The following is a 15,113-nucleotide window of genomic DNA, read 5'->3' on the forward strand; positions in this document are numbered from 1 at the left end:
ACGAAGTGGAAACGTTAATTTTTGCAGTTGTCGTCAAGTAGCGGGTGGGCGCTCGCCGTGTTTGTTGGAGGAGTGCTTGTGTCGTTATCCGGTGTCGTCTAGTGGCTGGGATACCTGGCTCTCGCCCAGGAGGCCTGGGTTCGATTCCCGGTACCGGAAATGCACATTTTATTGCTCCTCTTATGCGACTTGTCCCGACTTAGCTCGACTGACGCTCCGCTGACGCTTGCAGAAAACTACGTAAAATATGATTCGCGGCCACAAGTGACGGCGAGAGAGATGCGACATCTGTCCACCTCTTATCCGGGCACATACCTGCGGTCAACAGACTTGGAGGACTGCAAGACATTGCCACGGGGGTTGAATGCAGCTAACCACTCTGCTCAGTGTCCATCAGCGCGGGCACGTTCGTTTGCCAGTATACATATAATGGAGACCGCGTCTGACACAGCTGTTGCGAGACACAGTCGGCCGAGCTTTGCTGTGCACAGCCACTTGCAGTCGCGAGAGTTGAATTCCGCGGTGGCTCCGTGGCCGTGATCGTCTAGTGGTCAGGACATTGCGTTGTGGCCGCAACAACCCAGGCTCGAATCCGGGTCACGGCACTTTTTAAAGTTCTGCCTTGCTGTCGCTGCAATGACGATAGTGACCCAGTGATTGAAATCACGGTGCCCTCCTGATTTTGTGCTCATGTTCCTCAGGCTGCAGGTGGCACTACCGATTCCTTATAAACACGCGATGCCGCCGCACCAGGGCGCTGGCAGCTGCCTGTGTAGTTAATCTCTATTCGAAAAGGGCAGTCGTTCGAGGTGCGATGTTCGAGCAACCAGTCGCAGCAGATCAGGAAGCTGTGTCGTGCACTGCATTCTACAAATGCCAGGAACACTGGTGTAGGTAGCGTGGCCGAGCGGTCTAAGGCGCTGGTTTAAGGCACCAGTCTCTTCGGAGGCGTGGGTTCGAATCCCACCGCTGCCAATTTTTACTTCTCGTTTTTGTGCCATTGCGGTGTGTTCTCGTGGGGTACAACGCAGCTCCTGTGACCGCCACGTCGCGTAGGTAGCGTGGCCGAGCGGTCTAAGGCGCTGGTTTCAGGCACCAGTCTCTTCGGAGGCGTGGGTTCGAATCCCACCGCTGCCAACGTTTTCTGTCTCGAAAACAGGAGCACTGATTTCCCGCGAAGGAAAAAGCGCAGCGTCGGTTTCTTAAACTGTCGTAGCACAGTGGTGCGTGGTGTAACAACAGGATTCACCGGCGCAGTTTGGTCTCATGATTGCTGGCGTTCGTCTCCACGAGATGCGTCCCGAGCATGCCGTTCTACGAAGTGGAAACGTTAATTTTTGCAGTTGTCGTCAAGTAGCGGGTGGGCGCTCGCCGTGTTTGTTGGAGGAGTGCTTGTGTCGTTATCCGGTGTCGTCTAGTGGCTGGGATACCTGGCTCTCGCCCAGGAGGCCTGGGTTCGATTCCCGGTACCGGAAATGCACATTTTATTGCTCCTCTTATGCGACTTGTCCCGACTTAGCTCGACTGACGCTCCGCTGACGCTTGCAGAAAACTACGTAAAATATGATTCGCGGCCACAAGTGACGGCGAGAGAGATGCGACATCTGTCCACCTCTTATCCGGGCACATACCTGCGGTCAACAGACTTGGAGGACTGCAAGACATTGCCACGGGGGTTGAATGCAGCTAACCACTCTGCTCAGTGTCCATCAGCGCGGGCACGTTCGTTTGCCAGTATACATATAATGGAGACCGCGTCTGACACAGCTGTTGCGAGACACAGTCGGCCGAGCTTTGCTGTGCACAGCCACTTGCAGTCGCGAGAGTTGAATTCCGCGGTGGCTCCGTGGCCGTGATCGTCTAGTGGTCAGGACATTGCGTTGTGGCCGCAACAACCCAGGCTCGAATCCGGGTCACGGCACTTTTTAAAGTTCTGCCTTGCTGTCGCTGCAATGACGATAGTGACCCAGTGATTGAAATCACGGTGCCCTCCTGATTTTGTGCTCATGTTCCTCAGGCTGCAGGTGGCACTACCGATTCCTTATAAACACGCGATGCCGCCGCACCAGGGCGCTGGCAGCTGCCTGTGTAGTTAATCTCTATTCGAAAAGGGCAGTCGTTCGAGGTGCGATGTTCGAGCAACCAGTCGCAGCAGATCAGGAAGCTGTGTCGTGCACTGCATTCTACAAATGCCAGGAACACTGGTGTAGGTAGCGTGGCCGAGCGGTCTAAGGCGCTGGTTTAAGGCACCAGTCTCTTCGGAGGCGTGGGTTCGAATCCCACCGCTGCCAATTTTTACTTCTCGTTTTTGTGCCATTGCGGTGTGTTCTCGTGGGGTACAACGCAGCTCCTGTGACCGCCGCGTCGCGTAGGTAGCGTGGCCGAGCGGTCTAAGGCGCTGGTTTCAGGCACCAGTCTCTTCGGAGGCGTGGGTTCGAATCCCACCGCTGCCAACGTTTTCTGTCTCGAAAACAGGAGCACTGATTTCCCGCGAAGGAAAAAGCGCAGCGTCGGTTTCTTAAACTGTCGTAGCACAGTGGTGCGTGGTGTAACAACAGGATTCACCGGCGCAGTTTGGTCTCATGATTGCTGGCGTTCGTCTCCACGAGATGCGTCCCGAGCATGCCGTTCTACGAAGTGGAAACGTTAATTTTTGCAGTTGTCGTCAAGTAGCGGGTGGGCGCTCGCCGTGTTTGTTGGAGGAGTGCTTGTGTCGTTATCCGGTGTCGTCTAGTGGCTGGGATACCTGGCTCTCGCCCAGGAGGCCTGGGTTCGATTCCCGGTACCGGAAATGCACATTTTATTGCTCCTCTTATGCGACTTGTCCCGACTTAGCTCGACTGACGCTCCGCTGACGCTTGCAGAAAACTACGTAAAATATGATTCGCGGCCACAAGTGACGGCGAGAGAGATGCGACATCTGTCCACCTCTTATCCGGGCACATACCTGCGGTCAACAGACTTGGAGGACTGCAAGACATTGCCACGGGGGTTGAATGCAGCTAACCACTCTGCTCAGTGTCCATCAGCGCGGGCACGTTCGTTTGCCAGTATACATATAATGGAGACCGCGTCTGACACAGCTGTTGCGAGACACAGTCGGCCGAGCTTTGCTGTGCACAGCCACTTGCAGTCGCGAGAGTTGAATTCCGCGGTGGCTCCGTGGCCGTGATCGTCTAGTGGTCAGGACATTGCGTTGTGGCCGCAACAACCCAGGCTCGAATCCGGGTCACGGCACTTTTTAAAGTTCTGCCTTGCTGTCGCTGCAATGACGATAGTGACCCAGTGATTGAAATCACGGTGCCCTCCTGATTTTGTGCTCATGTTCCTCAGGCTGCAGGTGGCACTACCGATTCCTTATAAACACGCGATGCCGCCGCACCAGGGCGCTGGCAGCTGCCTGTGTAGTTAATCTCTATTCGAAAAGGGCAGTCGTTCGAGGTGCGATGTTCGAGCAACCAGTCGCAGCAGATCAGGAAGCTGTGTCGTGCACTGCATTCTACAAATGCCAGGAACACTGGTGTAGGTAGCGTGGCCGAGCGGTCTAAGGCGCTGGTTTAAGGCACCAGTCTCTTCGGAGGCGTGGGTTCGAATCCCACCGCTGCCAATTTTTACTTCTCGTTTTTGTGCCATTGCGGTGTGTTCTCGTGGGGTACAACGCAGCTCCTGTGACCGCCGCGTCGCGTAGGTAGCGTGGCCGAGCGGTCTAAGGCGCTGGTTTCAGGCACCAGTCTCTTCGGAGGCGTGGGTTCGAATCCCACCGCTGCCAACGTTTTCTGTCTCGAAAACAGGAGCACTGATCTCCCGCGAAGGAAAAAGCGCAGCGTCGGTTTCTTAAACTGTCGTAGCACAGTGGTGCGTGGTGTAACAACAGGATTCACCGGCGCAGTTTGGTCTCATGATTGCTGGCGTTCGTCTCCACGAGATGCGTCCCGAGCATGCCGTTCTACGAAGTGGAAACGTTAATTTTTGCAGTTGTCGTCAAGTAGCGGGTGGGCGCTCGCCGTGTTTGTTGGAGGAGTGCTTGTGTCGTTATCCGGTGTCGTCTAGTGGCTGGGATACCTGGCTCTCGCCCAGGAGGCCTGGGTTCGATTCCCGGTACCGGAAATGCACATTTTATTGCTCCTCTTATGCGACTTGTCCCGACTTAGCTCGACTGACGCTCCGCTGACGCTTGCAGAAAACTACGTAAAATATGATTCGCGGCCACAAGTGACGGCGAGAGAGATGCGACATCTGTCCACCTCTTATCCGGGCACATACCTGCGGTCAACAGACTTGGAGGACTGCAAGACATTGCCACGGGGGTTGAATGCAGCTAACCACTCTGCTCAGTGTCCATCAGCGCGGGCACGTTCGTTTGCCAGTATACATATAATGGAGACCGCGTCTGACACAGCTGTTGCGAGACACAGTCGGCCGAGCTTTGCTGTGCACAGCCACTTGCAGTCGCGAGAGTTGAATTCCGCGGTGGCTCCGTGGCCGTGATCGTCTAGTGGTCAGGACATTGCGTTGTGGCCGCAACAACCCAGGCTCGAATCCGGGTCACGGCACTTTTTAAAGTTCTGCCTTGCTGTCGCTGCAATGACGATAGTGACCCAGTGATTGAAATCACGGTGCCCTCCTGATTTTGTGCTCATGTTCCTCAGGCTGCAGGTGGCACTACCGATTCCTTATAAACACGCGATGCCGCCGCACCAGGGCGCTGGCAGCTGCCTGTGTAGTTAATCTCTATTCGAAAAGGGCAGTCGTTCGAGGTGCGATGTTCGAGCAACCAGTCGCAGCAGATCAGGAAGCTGTGTCGTGCACTGCATTCTACAAATGCCAGGAACACTGGTGTAGGTAGCGTGGCCGAGCGGTCTAAGGCGCTGGTTTAAGGCACCAGTCTCTTCGGAGGCGTGGGTTCGAATCCCACCGCTGCCAATTTTTACTTCTCGTTTTTGTGCCATTGCGGTGTGTTCTCGTGGGGTACAACGCAGCTCCTGTGACCGCCGCGTCGCGTAGGTAGCGTGGCCGAGCGGTCTAAGGCGCTGGTTTCAGGCACCAGTCTCTTCGGAGGCGTGGGTTCGAATCCCACCGCTGCCAACGTTTTCTGTCTCGAAAACAGGAGCACTGATTTCCCGCGAAGGAAAAAGCGCAGCGTCGGTTTCTTAAACTGTCGTAGCACAGTGGTGCGTGGTGTAACAACAGGATTCACCGGCGCAGTTTGGTCTCATGATTGCTGGCGTTCGTCTCCACGAGATGCGTCCCGAGCATGCCGTTCTACGAAGTGGAAACGTTAATTTTTGCAGTTGTCGTCAAGTAGCGGGTGGGCGCTCGCCGTGTTTGTTGGAGGAGTGCTTGTGTCGTTATCCGGTGTCGTCTAGTGGCTGGGATACCTGGCTCTCGCCCAGGAGGCCTGGGTTCGATTCCCGGTACCGGAAATGCACATTTTATTGCTCCTCTTATGCGACTTGTCCCGACTTAGCTCGACTGACGCTCCGCTGACGCTTGCAGAAAACTACGTAAAATATGATTCGCGGCCACAAGTGACGGCGAGAGAGATGCGACATCTGTCCACCTCTTATCCGGGCACATACCTGCGGTCAACAGACTTGGAGGACTGCAAGACATTGCCACGGGGGTTGAATGCAGCTAACCACTCTGCTCAGTGTCCATCAGCGCGGGCACGTTCGTTTGCCAGTATACATATAATGGAGACCGCGTCTGACACAGCTGTTGCGAGACACAGTCGGCCGAGCTTTGCTGTGCACAGCCACTTGCAGTCGCGAGAGTTGAATTCCGCGGTGGCTCCGTGGCCGTGATCGTCTAGTGGTCAGGACATTGCGTTGTGGCCGCAACAACCCAGGCTCGAATCCGGGTCACGGCACTTTTTAAAGTTCTGCCTTGCTGTCGCTGCAATGACGATAGTGACCCAGTGATTGAAATCACGGTGCCCTCCTGATTTTGTGCTCATGTTCCTCAGGCTGCAGGTGGCACTACCGATTCCTTATAAACACGCGATGCCGCCGCACCAGGGCGCTGGCAGCTGCCTGTGTAGTTAATCTCTATTCGAAAAGGGCAGTCGTTCGAGGTGCGATGTTCGAGCAACCAGTCGCAGCAGATCAGGAAGCTGTGTCGTGCACTGCATTCTACAAATGCCAGGAACACTGGTGTAGGTAGCGTGGCCGAGCGGTCTAAGGCGCTGGTTTAAGGCACCAGTCTCTTCGGAGGCGTGGGTTCGAATCCCACCGCTGCCAATTTTTACTTCTCGTTTTTGTGCCATTGCGGTGTGTTCTCGTGGGGTACAACGCAGCTCCTGTGACCGCCACGTCGCGTAGGTAGCGTGGCCGAGCGGTCTAAGGCGCTGGTTTCAGGCACCAGTCTCTTCGGAGGCGTGGGTTCGAATCCCACCGCTGCCAACGTTTTCTGTCTCGAAAACAGGAGCACTGATTTCCCGCGAAGGAAAAAGCGCAGCGTCGGTTTCTTAAACTGTCGTAGCACAGTGGTGCGTGGTGTAACAACAGGATTCACCGGCGCAGTTTGGTCTCATGATTGCTGGCGTTCGTCTCCACGAGATGCGTCCCGAGCATGCCGTTCTACGAAGTGGAAACGTTAATTTTTGCAGTTGTCGTCAAGTAGCGGGTGGGCGCTCGTTGTGTTTGTTGGAGGAGTGCTTGTGTCGTTATCCGGTGTCGTCTAGTGGCTGGGATACCTGGCTCTCGCCCAGGAGGCCTGGGTTCGATTCCCGGTACCGGAAATGCACATTTTATTGCTCCTCTTATGCGACTTGTCCCGACTTAGCTCGACTGACGCTCCGCTGACGCTTGCAGAAAACTACGTAAAATATGATTCGCGGCCACAAGTGACGGCGAGAGAGATGCGACATCTGTCCACCTCTTATCCGGGCACATACCTGCGGTCAACAGACTTGGAGGACTGCAAGACATTGCCACGGGGGTTGAATGCAGCTAACCACTCTGCTCAGTGTCCATCAGCGCGGGCACGTTCGTTTGCCAGTATACATATAATGGAGACCGCGTCTGACACAGCTGTTGCGAGACACAGTCGGCCGAGCTTTGCTGTGCACAGCCACTTGCAGTCGCGAGAGTTGAATTCCGCGGTGGCTCCGTGGCCGTGATCGTCTAGTGGTCAGGACATTGCGTTGTGGCCGCAACAACCCAGGCTCGAATCCGGGTCACGGCACTTTTTAAAGTTCTGCCTTGCTGTCGCTGCAATGACGATAGTGACCCAGTGATTGAAATCACGGTGCCCTCCTGATTTTGTGCTCATGTTCCTCAGGCTGCAGGTGGCACTACCGATTCCTTATAAACACGCGATGCCGCCGCACCAGGGCGCTGGCAGCTGCCTGTGTAGTTAATCTCTATTCGAAAAGGGCAGTCGTTCGAGGTGCGATGTTCGAGCAACCAGTCGCAGCAGATCAGGAAGCTGTGTCGTGCACTGCATTCTACAAATGCCAGGAACACTGGTGTAGGTAGCGTGGCCGAGCGGTCTAAGGCGCTGGTTTAAGGCACCAGTCTCTTCGGAGGCGTGGGTTCGAATCCCACCGCTGCCAATTTTTACTTCTCGTTTTTGTGCCATTGCGGTGTGTTCTCGTGGGGTACAACGCAGCTCCTGTGACCGCCGCGTCGCGTAGGTAGCGTGGCCGAGCGGTCTAAGGCGCTGGTTTCAGGCACCAGTCTCTTCGGAGGCGTGGGTTCGAATCCCACCGCTGCCAACGTTTTCTGTCTCGAAAACAGGAGCACTGATTTCCCGCGAAGGAAAAAGCGCAGCGTCGGTTTCTTAAACTGTCGTAGCACAGTGGTGCGTGGTGTAACAACAGGATTCACCGGCGCAGTTTGGTCTCATGATTGCTGGCGTTCGTCTCCACGAGATGCGTCCCGAGCATGCCGTTCTACGAAGTGGAAACGTTAATTTTTGCAGTTGTCGTCAAGTAGCGGGTGGGCGCTCGCCGTGTTTGTTGGAGGAGTGCTTGTGTCGTTATCCGGTGTCGTCTAGTGGCTGGGATACCTGGCTCTCGCCCAGGAGGCCTGGGTTCGATTCCCGGTACCGGAAATGCACATTTTATTGCTCCTCTTATGCGACTTGTCCCGACTTAGCTCGACTGACGCTCCGCTGACGCTTGCAGAAAACTACGTAAAATATGATTCGCGGCCACAAGTGACGGCGAGAGAGATGCGACATCTGTCCACCTCTTATCCGGGCACATACCTGCGGTCAACAGACTTGGAGGACTGCAAGACATTGCCACGGGGGTTGAATGCAGCTAACCACTCTGCTCAGTGTCCATCAGCGCGGGCACGTTCGTTTGCCAGTATACATATAATGGAGACCGCGTCTGACACAGCTGTTGCGAGACACAGTCGGCCGAGCTTTGCTGTGCACAGCCACTTGCAGTCGCGAGAGTTGAATTCCGCGGTGGCTCCGTGGCCGTGATCGTCTAGTGGTCAGGACATTGCGTTGTGGCCGCAACAACCCAGGCTCGAATCCGGGTCACGGCACTTTTTAAAGTTCTGCCTTGCTGTCGCTGCAATGACGATAGTGACCCAGTGATTGAAATCACGGTGCCCTCCTGATTTTGTGCTCATGTTCCTCAGGCTGCAGGTGGCACTACCGATTCCTTATAAACACGCGATGCCGCCGCACCAGGGCGCTGGCAGCTGCCTGTGTAGTTAATCTCTATTCGAAAAGGGCAGTCGTTCGAGGTGCGATGTTCGAGCAACCAGTCGCAGCAGATCAGGAAGCTGTGTCGTGCACTGCATTCTACAAATGCCAGGAACACTGGTGTAGGTAGCGTGGCCGAGCGGTCTAAGGCGCTGGTTTAAGGCACCAGTCTCTTCGGAGGCGTGGGTTCGAATCCCACCGCTGCCAATTTTTACTTCTCGTTTTTGTGCCATTGCGGTGTGTTCTCGTGGGGTACAACGCAGCTCCTGTGACCGCCACGTCGCGTAGGTAGCGTGGCCGAGCGGTCTAAGGCGCTGGTTTCAGGCACCAGTCTCTTCGGAGGCGTGGGTTCGAATCCCACCGCTGCCAACGTTTTCTGTCTCGAAAACAGGAGCACTGATTTCCCGCGAAGGAAAAAGCGCAGCGTCGGTTTCTTAAACTGTCGTAGCACAGTGGTGCGTGGTGTAACAACAGGATTCACCGGCGCAGTTTGGTCTCATGATTGCTGGCGTTCGTCTCCACGAGATGCGTCCCGAGCATGCCGTTCTACGAAGTGGAAACGTTAATTTTTGCAGTTGTCGTCAAGTAGCGGGTGGGCGCTCGCCGTGTTTGTTGGAGGAGTGCTTGTGTCGTTATCCGGTGTCGTCTAGTGGCTGGGATACCTGGCTCTCGCCCAGGAGGCCTGGGTTCGATTCCCGGTACCGGAAATGCACATTTTATTGCTCCTCTTATGCGACTTGTCCCGACTTAGCTCGACTGACGCTCCGCTGACGCTTGCAGAAAACTACGTAAAATATGATTCGCGGCCACAAGTGACGGCGAGAGAGATGCGACATCTGTCCACCTCTTATCCGGGCACATACCTGCGGTCAACAGACTTGGAGGACTGCAAGACATTGCCACGGGGGTTGAATGCAGCTAACCACTCTGCTCAGTGTCCATCAGCGCGGGCACGTTCGTTTGCCAGTATACATATAATGGAGACCGCGTCTGACACAGCTGTTGCGAGACACAGTCGGCCGAGCTTTGCTGTGCACAGCCACTTGCAGTCGCGAGAGTTGAATTCCGCGGTGGCTCCGTGGCCGTGATCGTCTAGTGGTCAGGACATTGCGTTGTGGCCGCAACAACCCAGGCTCGAATCCGGGTCACGGCACTTTTTAAAGTTCTGCCTTGCTGTCGCTGCAATGACGATAGTGACCCAGTGATTGAAATCACGGTGCCCTCCTGATTTTGTGCTCATGTTCCTCAGGCTGCAGGTGGCACTACCGATTCCTTATAAACACGCGATGCCGCCGCACCAGGGCGCTGGCAGCTGCCTGTGTAGTTAATCTCTATTCGAAAAGGGCAGTCGTTCGAGGTGCGATGTTCGAGCAACCAGTCGCAGCAGATCAGGAAGCTGTGTCGTGCACTGCATTCTACAAATGCCAGGAACACTGGTGTAGGTAGCGTGGCCGAGCGGTCTAAGGCGCTGGTTTAAGGCACCAGTCTCTTCGGAGGCGTGGGTTCGAATCCCACCGCTGCCAATTTTTACTTCTCGTTTTTGTGCCATTGCGGTGTGTTCTCGTGGGGTACAACGCAGCTCCTGTGACCGCCGCGTCGCGTAGGTAGCGTGGCCGAGCGGTCTAAGGCGCTGGTTTCAGGCACCAGTCTCTTCGGAGGCGTGGGTTCGAATCCCACCGCTGCCAACGTTTTCTGTCTCGAAAACAGGAGCACTGATTTCCCGCGAAGGAAAAAGCGCAGCGTCGGTTTCTTAAACTGTCGTAGCACAGTGGTGCGTGGTGTAACAACAGGATTCACCGGCGCAGTTTGGTCTCATGATTGCTGGCGTTCGTCTCCACGAGATGCGTCCCGAGCATGCCGTTCTACGAAGTGGAAACGTTAATTTTTGCAGTTGTCGTCAAGTAGCGGGTGGGCGCTCGCCGTGTTTGTTGGAGGAGTGCTTGTGTCGTTATCCGGTGTCGTCTAGTGGCTGGGATACCTGGCTCTCGCCCAGGAGGCCTGGGTTCGATTCCCGGTACCGGAAATGCACATTTTATTGCTCCTCTTATGCGACTTGTCCCGACTTAGCTCGACTGACGCTCCGCTGACGCTTGCAGAAAACTACGTAAAATATGATTCGCGGCCACAAGTGACGGCGAGAGAGATGCGACATCTGTCCACCTCTTATCCGGGCACATACCTGCGGTCAACAGACTTGGAGGACTGCAAGACATTGCCACGGGGGTTGAATGCAGCTAACCACTCTGCTCAGTGTCCATCAGCGCGGGCACGTTCGTTTGCCAGTATACATATAATGGAGACCGCGTCTGACACAGCTGTTGCGAGACACAGTCGGCCGAGCTTTGCTGTGCACAGCCACTTGCAGTCGCGAGAGTTGAATTCCGCGGTGGCTCCGTGGCCGTGATCGTCTAGTGGTCAGGACATTGCGTTGTGGCCGCAACAACCCAGGCTCGAATCCGGGTCACGGCACTTTTTAAAGTTCTGCCTTGCTGTCGCTGCAATGACGATAGTGACCCAGTGATTGAAATCACGGTGCCCTCCTGATTTTGTGCTCATGTTCCTCAGGCTGCAGGTGGCACTACCGATTCCTTATAAACACGCGATGCCGCCGCACCAGGGCGCTGGCAGCTGCCTGTGTAGTTAATCTCTATTCGAAAAGGGCAGTCGTTCGAGGTGCGATGTTCGAGCAACCAGTCGCAGCAGATCAGGAAGCTGTGTCGTGCACTGCATTCTACAAATGCCAGGAACACTGGTGTAGGTAGCGTGGCCGAGCGGTCTAAGGCGCTGGTTTAAGGCACCAGTCTCTTCGGAGGCGTGGGTTCGAATCCCACCGCTGCCAATTTTTACTTCTCGTTTTTGTGCCATTGCGGTGTGTTCTCGTGGGGTACAACGCAGCTCCTGTGACCGCCGCGTCGCGTAGGTAGCGTGGCCGAGCGGTCTAAGGCGCTGGTTTCAGGCACCAGTCTCTTCGGAGGCGTGGGTTCGAATCCCACCGCTGCCAACGTTTTCTGTCTCGAAAACAGGAGCACTGATTTCCCGCGAAGGAAAAAGCGCAGCGTCGGTTTCTTAAACTGTCGTAGCACAGTGGTGCGTGGTGTAACAACAGGATTCACCGGCGCAGTTTGGTCTCATGATTGCTGGCGTTCGTCTCCACGAGATGCGTCCCGAGCATGCCGTTCTACGAAGTGGAAACGTTAATTTTTGCAGTTGTCGTCAAGTAGCGGGTGGGCGCTCGCCGTGTTTGTTGGAGGAGTGCTTGTGTCGTTATCCGGTGTCGTCTAGTGGCTGGGATACCTGGCTCTCGCCCAGGAGGCCTGGGTTCGATTCCCGGTACCGGAAATGCACATTTTATTGCTCCTCTTATGCGACTTGTCCCGACTTAGCTCGACTGACGCTCCGCTGACGCTTGCAGAAAACTACGTAAAATATGATTCGCGGCCACAAGTGACGGCGAGAGAGATGCGACATCTGTCCACCTCTTATCCGGGCACATACCTGCGGTCAACAGACTTGGAGGACTGCAAGACATTGCCACGGGGGTTGAATGCAGCTAACCACTCTGCTCAGTGTCCATCAGCGCGGGCACGTTCGTTTGCCAGTATACATATAATGGAGACCGCGTCTGACACAGCTGTTGCGAGACACAGTCGGCCGAGCTTTGCTGTGCACAGCCACTTGCAGTCGCGAGAGTTGAATTCCGCGGTGGCTCCGTGGCCGTGATCGTCTAGTGGTCAGGACATTGCGTTGTGGCCGCAACAACCCAGGCTCGAATCCGGGTCACGGCACTTTTTAAAGTTCTGCCTTGCTGTCGCTGCAATGACGATAGTGACCCAGTGATTGAAATCACGGTGCCCTCCTGATTTTGTGCTCATGTTCCTCAGGCTGCAGGTGGCACTACCGATTCCTTATAAACACGCGATGCCGCCGCACCAGGGCGCTGGCAGCTGCCTGTGTAGTTAATCTCTATTCGAAAAGGGCAGTCGTTCGAGGTGCGATGTTCGAGCAACCAGTCGCAGCAGATCAGGAAGCTGTGTCGTGCACTGCATTCTACAAATGCCAGGAACACTGGTGTAGGTAGCGTGGCCGAGCGGTCTAAGGCGCTGGTTTAAGGCACCAGTCTCTTCGGAGGCGTGGGTTCGAATCCCACCGCTGCCAATTTTTACTTCTCGTTTTTGTGCCATTGCGGTGTGTTCTCGTGGGGTACAACGCAGCTCCTGTGACCGCCGCGTCGCGTAGGTAGCGTGGCCGAGCGGTCTAAGGCGCTGGTTTCAGGCACCAGTCTCTTCGGAGGCGTGGGTTCGAATCCCACCGCTGCCAACGTTTTCTGTCTCGAAAACAGGAGCACTGATTTCCCGCGAAGGAAAAAGCGCAGCGTCGGTTTCTTAAACTGTCGTAGCACAGTGGTGCGTGGTGTAACAACAGGATTCACCGGCGCAGTTTGGTCTCATGATTGCTGGCGTTCGTCTCCACGAGATGCGTCCCGAGCATGCCGTTCTACGAAGTGGAAACGTTAATTTTTGCAGTTGTCGTCAAGTAGCGGGTGGGCGCTCGCCGTGTTTGTTGGAGGAGTGCTTGTGTCGTTATCCGGTGTCGTCTAGTGGCTGGGATACCTGGCTCTCGCCCAGGAGGCCTGGGTTCGATTCCCGGTACCGGAAATGCACATTTTATTGCTCCTCTTATGCGACTTGTCCCGACTTAGCTCGACTGACGCTCCGCTGACGCTTGCAGAAAACTACGTAAAATATGATTCGCGGCCACAAGTGACGGCGAGAGAGATGCGACATCTGTCCACCTCTTATCCGGGCACATACCTGCGGTCAACAGACTTGGAGGACTGCAAGACATTGCCACGGGGGTTGAATGCAGCTAACCACTCTGCTCAGTGTCCATCAGCGCGGGCACGTTCGTTTGCCAGTATACATATAATGGAGACCGCGTCTGACACAGCTGTTGCGAGACACAGTCGGCCGAGCTTTGCTGTGCACAGCCACTTGCAGTCGCGAGAGTTGAATTCCGCGGTGGCTCCGTGGCCGTGATCGTGTAGTGGTCAGGACATTGCGTTGTGGCCGCAACAACCCAGGCTCGAATCCGGGTCACGGCACTTTTTAAAGTTCTGCCTTGCTGTCGCTGCAATGACGATAGTGACCCAGTGATTGAAATCACGGTGCCCTCCTGATTTTGTGCTCATGTTCCTCAGGCTGCAGGTGGCACTACCGATTCCTTATAAACACGCGATGCCGCCGCACCAGGGCGCTGGCAGCTGCCTGTGTAGTTAATCTCTATTCGAAAAGGGCAGTCGTTCGAGGTGCGATGTTCGAGCAACCAGTCGCAGCAGATCAGGAAGCTGTGTCGTGCACTGCATTCTACAAATGCCAGGAACACTGGTGTAGGTAGCGTGGCCGAGCGGTCTAAGGCGCTGGTTTAAGGCACCAGTCTCTTCGGAGGCGTGGGTTCGAATCCCACCGCTGCCAATTTTTACTTCTCGTTTTTGTGCCATTGCGGTGTGTTCTCGTGGGGTACAACGCAGCTCCTGTGACCGCCGCGTCGCGTAGGTAGCGTGGCCGAGCGGTCTAAGGCGCTGGTTTCAGGCACCAGTCTCTTCGGAGGCGTGGGTTCGAATCCCACCGCTGCCAACGTTTTCTGTCTCGAAAACAGGAGCACTGATTTCCCGCGAAGGAAAAAGCGCAGCGTCGGTTTCTTAAACTGTCGTAGCACAGTGGTGCGTGGTGTAACAACAGGATTCACCGGCGCAGTTTGGTCTCATGATTGCTGGCGTTCGTCTCCACGAGATGCGTCCCGAGCATGCCGTTCTACGAAGTGGAAACGTTAATTTTTGCAGTTGTCGTCAAGTAGCGGGTGGGCGCTCGCCGTGTTTGTTGGAGGAGTGCTTGTGTCGTTATCCGGTGTCGTCTAGTGGCTGGGATACCTGGCTCTCGCCCAGGAGGCCTGGGTTCGATTCCCGGTACCGGAAATGCACATTTTATTGCTCCTCTTATGCGACTTGTCCCGACTTAGCTCGACTGACGCTCCGCTGACGCTTGCAGAAAACTACGTAAAATATGATTCGCGGCCACAAGTGACGGCGAGAGAGATGCGACATCTGTCCACCTCTTATCCGGGCACATACCTGCGGTCAACAGACTTGGAGGACTGCAAGACATTGCCACGGGGGTTGAATGCAGCTAACCACTCTGCTCAGTGTCCATCAGCGCGGGCACGTTCGTTTGCCAGTATACATATAATGGAGACCGCGTCTGACACAGCTGTTGCGAGACACAGTCGGCCGAGCTTTGCTGTGCACAGCCACTTGCAGTCGCGAGAGTTGAATTCCGCGGTGGCTCCGTGGCCGTGATCGTCTAGTGGTCAGGACATTGCGTTGTGGCCGCAACAACCCAGGCTCGAATCCGGGTCACGGCACTTTTTAAAGTTCTGCCTTGCTGTCGCTGCAA

General features: G+C 55.4%; 34 non-coding genes across 34 annotated transcripts; all 34 read left to right on the forward strand.

The window, feature by feature from the left end:
* Window positions 1–87: 87 nt before the first annotated feature.
* Window positions 88–159, forward strand: Trnae-cuc. Its single transcript has one exon. It is a non-coding gene; the product is annotated as a tRNA-Glu (tRNA).
* A 734-nt stretch (window positions 160–893) lies between these two features.
* On the forward strand, window positions 894–975 carry Trnal-aag. The gene has a single exon. It is a non-coding gene; the product is annotated as a tRNA-Leu (tRNA).
* Window positions 976–1,055: 80 nt separating this feature from the next.
* On the forward strand, window positions 1,056–1,137 carry Trnal-cag. The gene has a single exon. It is a non-coding gene; the product is annotated as a tRNA-Leu (tRNA).
* Window positions 1,138–1,403: 266 nt separating this feature from the next.
* On the forward strand, window positions 1,404–1,475 carry Trnae-cuc. The gene has a single exon. It is a non-coding gene; the product is annotated as a tRNA-Glu (tRNA).
* A 734-nt stretch (window positions 1,476–2,209) lies between these two features.
* Window positions 2,210–2,291, forward strand: Trnal-aag. Its single transcript has one exon. It is a non-coding gene; the product is annotated as a tRNA-Leu (tRNA).
* An 80-nt stretch (window positions 2,292–2,371) lies between these two features.
* Trnal-cag lies at window positions 2,372–2,453 on the forward strand. The gene has a single exon. It is a non-coding gene; the product is annotated as a tRNA-Leu (tRNA).
* Window positions 2,454–2,719: 266 nt separating this feature from the next.
* Trnae-cuc lies at window positions 2,720–2,791 on the forward strand. The gene has a single exon. It is a non-coding gene; the product is annotated as a tRNA-Glu (tRNA).
* Window positions 2,792–3,525: 734 nt separating this feature from the next.
* Trnal-aag lies at window positions 3,526–3,607 on the forward strand. The gene has a single exon. It is a non-coding gene; the product is annotated as a tRNA-Leu (tRNA).
* An 80-nt stretch (window positions 3,608–3,687) lies between these two features.
* Trnal-cag lies at window positions 3,688–3,769 on the forward strand. Its single transcript has one exon. It is a non-coding gene; the product is annotated as a tRNA-Leu (tRNA).
* Window positions 3,770–4,035: 266 nt separating this feature from the next.
* Trnae-cuc lies at window positions 4,036–4,107 on the forward strand. The gene has a single exon. It is a non-coding gene; the product is annotated as a tRNA-Glu (tRNA).
* A 734-nt stretch (window positions 4,108–4,841) lies between these two features.
* Window positions 4,842–4,923, forward strand: Trnal-aag. The gene has a single exon. It is a non-coding gene; the product is annotated as a tRNA-Leu (tRNA).
* An 80-nt stretch (window positions 4,924–5,003) lies between these two features.
* On the forward strand, window positions 5,004–5,085 carry Trnal-cag. The gene has a single exon. It is a non-coding gene; the product is annotated as a tRNA-Leu (tRNA).
* Window positions 5,086–5,351: 266 nt separating this feature from the next.
* Window positions 5,352–5,423, forward strand: Trnae-cuc. The gene has a single exon. It is a non-coding gene; the product is annotated as a tRNA-Glu (tRNA).
* Window positions 5,424–6,157: 734 nt separating this feature from the next.
* Window positions 6,158–6,239, forward strand: Trnal-aag. The gene has a single exon. It is a non-coding gene; the product is annotated as a tRNA-Leu (tRNA).
* An 80-nt stretch (window positions 6,240–6,319) lies between these two features.
* On the forward strand, window positions 6,320–6,401 carry Trnal-cag. The gene has a single exon. It is a non-coding gene; the product is annotated as a tRNA-Leu (tRNA).
* A 266-nt stretch (window positions 6,402–6,667) lies between these two features.
* On the forward strand, window positions 6,668–6,739 carry Trnae-cuc. Its single transcript has one exon. It is a non-coding gene; the product is annotated as a tRNA-Glu (tRNA).
* Window positions 6,740–7,473: 734 nt separating this feature from the next.
* On the forward strand, window positions 7,474–7,555 carry Trnal-aag. The gene has a single exon. It is a non-coding gene; the product is annotated as a tRNA-Leu (tRNA).
* Window positions 7,556–7,635: 80 nt separating this feature from the next.
* Trnal-cag lies at window positions 7,636–7,717 on the forward strand. Its single transcript has one exon. It is a non-coding gene; the product is annotated as a tRNA-Leu (tRNA).
* A 266-nt stretch (window positions 7,718–7,983) lies between these two features.
* Window positions 7,984–8,055, forward strand: Trnae-cuc. The gene has a single exon. It is a non-coding gene; the product is annotated as a tRNA-Glu (tRNA).
* A 734-nt stretch (window positions 8,056–8,789) lies between these two features.
* On the forward strand, window positions 8,790–8,871 carry Trnal-aag. The gene has a single exon. It is a non-coding gene; the product is annotated as a tRNA-Leu (tRNA).
* An 80-nt stretch (window positions 8,872–8,951) lies between these two features.
* Window positions 8,952–9,033, forward strand: Trnal-cag. Its single transcript has one exon. It is a non-coding gene; the product is annotated as a tRNA-Leu (tRNA).
* Window positions 9,034–9,299: 266 nt separating this feature from the next.
* Trnae-cuc lies at window positions 9,300–9,371 on the forward strand. Its single transcript has one exon. It is a non-coding gene; the product is annotated as a tRNA-Glu (tRNA).
* Window positions 9,372–10,105: 734 nt separating this feature from the next.
* On the forward strand, window positions 10,106–10,187 carry Trnal-aag. The gene has a single exon. It is a non-coding gene; the product is annotated as a tRNA-Leu (tRNA).
* An 80-nt stretch (window positions 10,188–10,267) lies between these two features.
* On the forward strand, window positions 10,268–10,349 carry Trnal-cag. The gene has a single exon. It is a non-coding gene; the product is annotated as a tRNA-Leu (tRNA).
* Window positions 10,350–10,615: 266 nt separating this feature from the next.
* Trnae-cuc lies at window positions 10,616–10,687 on the forward strand. The gene has a single exon. It is a non-coding gene; the product is annotated as a tRNA-Glu (tRNA).
* A 734-nt stretch (window positions 10,688–11,421) lies between these two features.
* On the forward strand, window positions 11,422–11,503 carry Trnal-aag. Its single transcript has one exon. It is a non-coding gene; the product is annotated as a tRNA-Leu (tRNA).
* An 80-nt stretch (window positions 11,504–11,583) lies between these two features.
* On the forward strand, window positions 11,584–11,665 carry Trnal-cag. Its single transcript has one exon. It is a non-coding gene; the product is annotated as a tRNA-Leu (tRNA).
* Window positions 11,666–11,931: 266 nt separating this feature from the next.
* Window positions 11,932–12,003, forward strand: Trnae-cuc. Its single transcript has one exon. It is a non-coding gene; the product is annotated as a tRNA-Glu (tRNA).
* Window positions 12,004–12,737: 734 nt separating this feature from the next.
* Window positions 12,738–12,819, forward strand: Trnal-aag. The gene has a single exon. It is a non-coding gene; the product is annotated as a tRNA-Leu (tRNA).
* An 80-nt stretch (window positions 12,820–12,899) lies between these two features.
* Window positions 12,900–12,981, forward strand: Trnal-cag. Its single transcript has one exon. It is a non-coding gene; the product is annotated as a tRNA-Leu (tRNA).
* A 266-nt stretch (window positions 12,982–13,247) lies between these two features.
* Window positions 13,248–13,319, forward strand: Trnae-cuc. Its single transcript has one exon. It is a non-coding gene; the product is annotated as a tRNA-Glu (tRNA).
* Window positions 13,320–14,053: 734 nt separating this feature from the next.
* Window positions 14,054–14,135, forward strand: Trnal-aag. Its single transcript has one exon. It is a non-coding gene; the product is annotated as a tRNA-Leu (tRNA).
* Window positions 14,136–14,215: 80 nt separating this feature from the next.
* Trnal-cag lies at window positions 14,216–14,297 on the forward strand. Its single transcript has one exon. It is a non-coding gene; the product is annotated as a tRNA-Leu (tRNA).
* Window positions 14,298–14,563: 266 nt separating this feature from the next.
* Window positions 14,564–14,635, forward strand: Trnae-cuc. The gene has a single exon. It is a non-coding gene; the product is annotated as a tRNA-Glu (tRNA).
* The last annotated feature ends 478 nt before the right edge of the window (window positions 14,636–15,113 follow it).

Source organism: Schistocerca piceifrons, unplaced genomic scaffold (assembly GCF_021461385.2).
Source record: "Schistocerca piceifrons isolate TAMUIC-IGC-003096 unplaced genomic scaffold, iqSchPice1.1 HiC_scaffold_2420, whole genome shotgun sequence".
In the NCBI taxonomy this organism is placed as follows: domain Eukaryota; kingdom Metazoa; phylum Arthropoda; class Insecta; order Orthoptera; family Acrididae; genus Schistocerca; species Schistocerca piceifrons.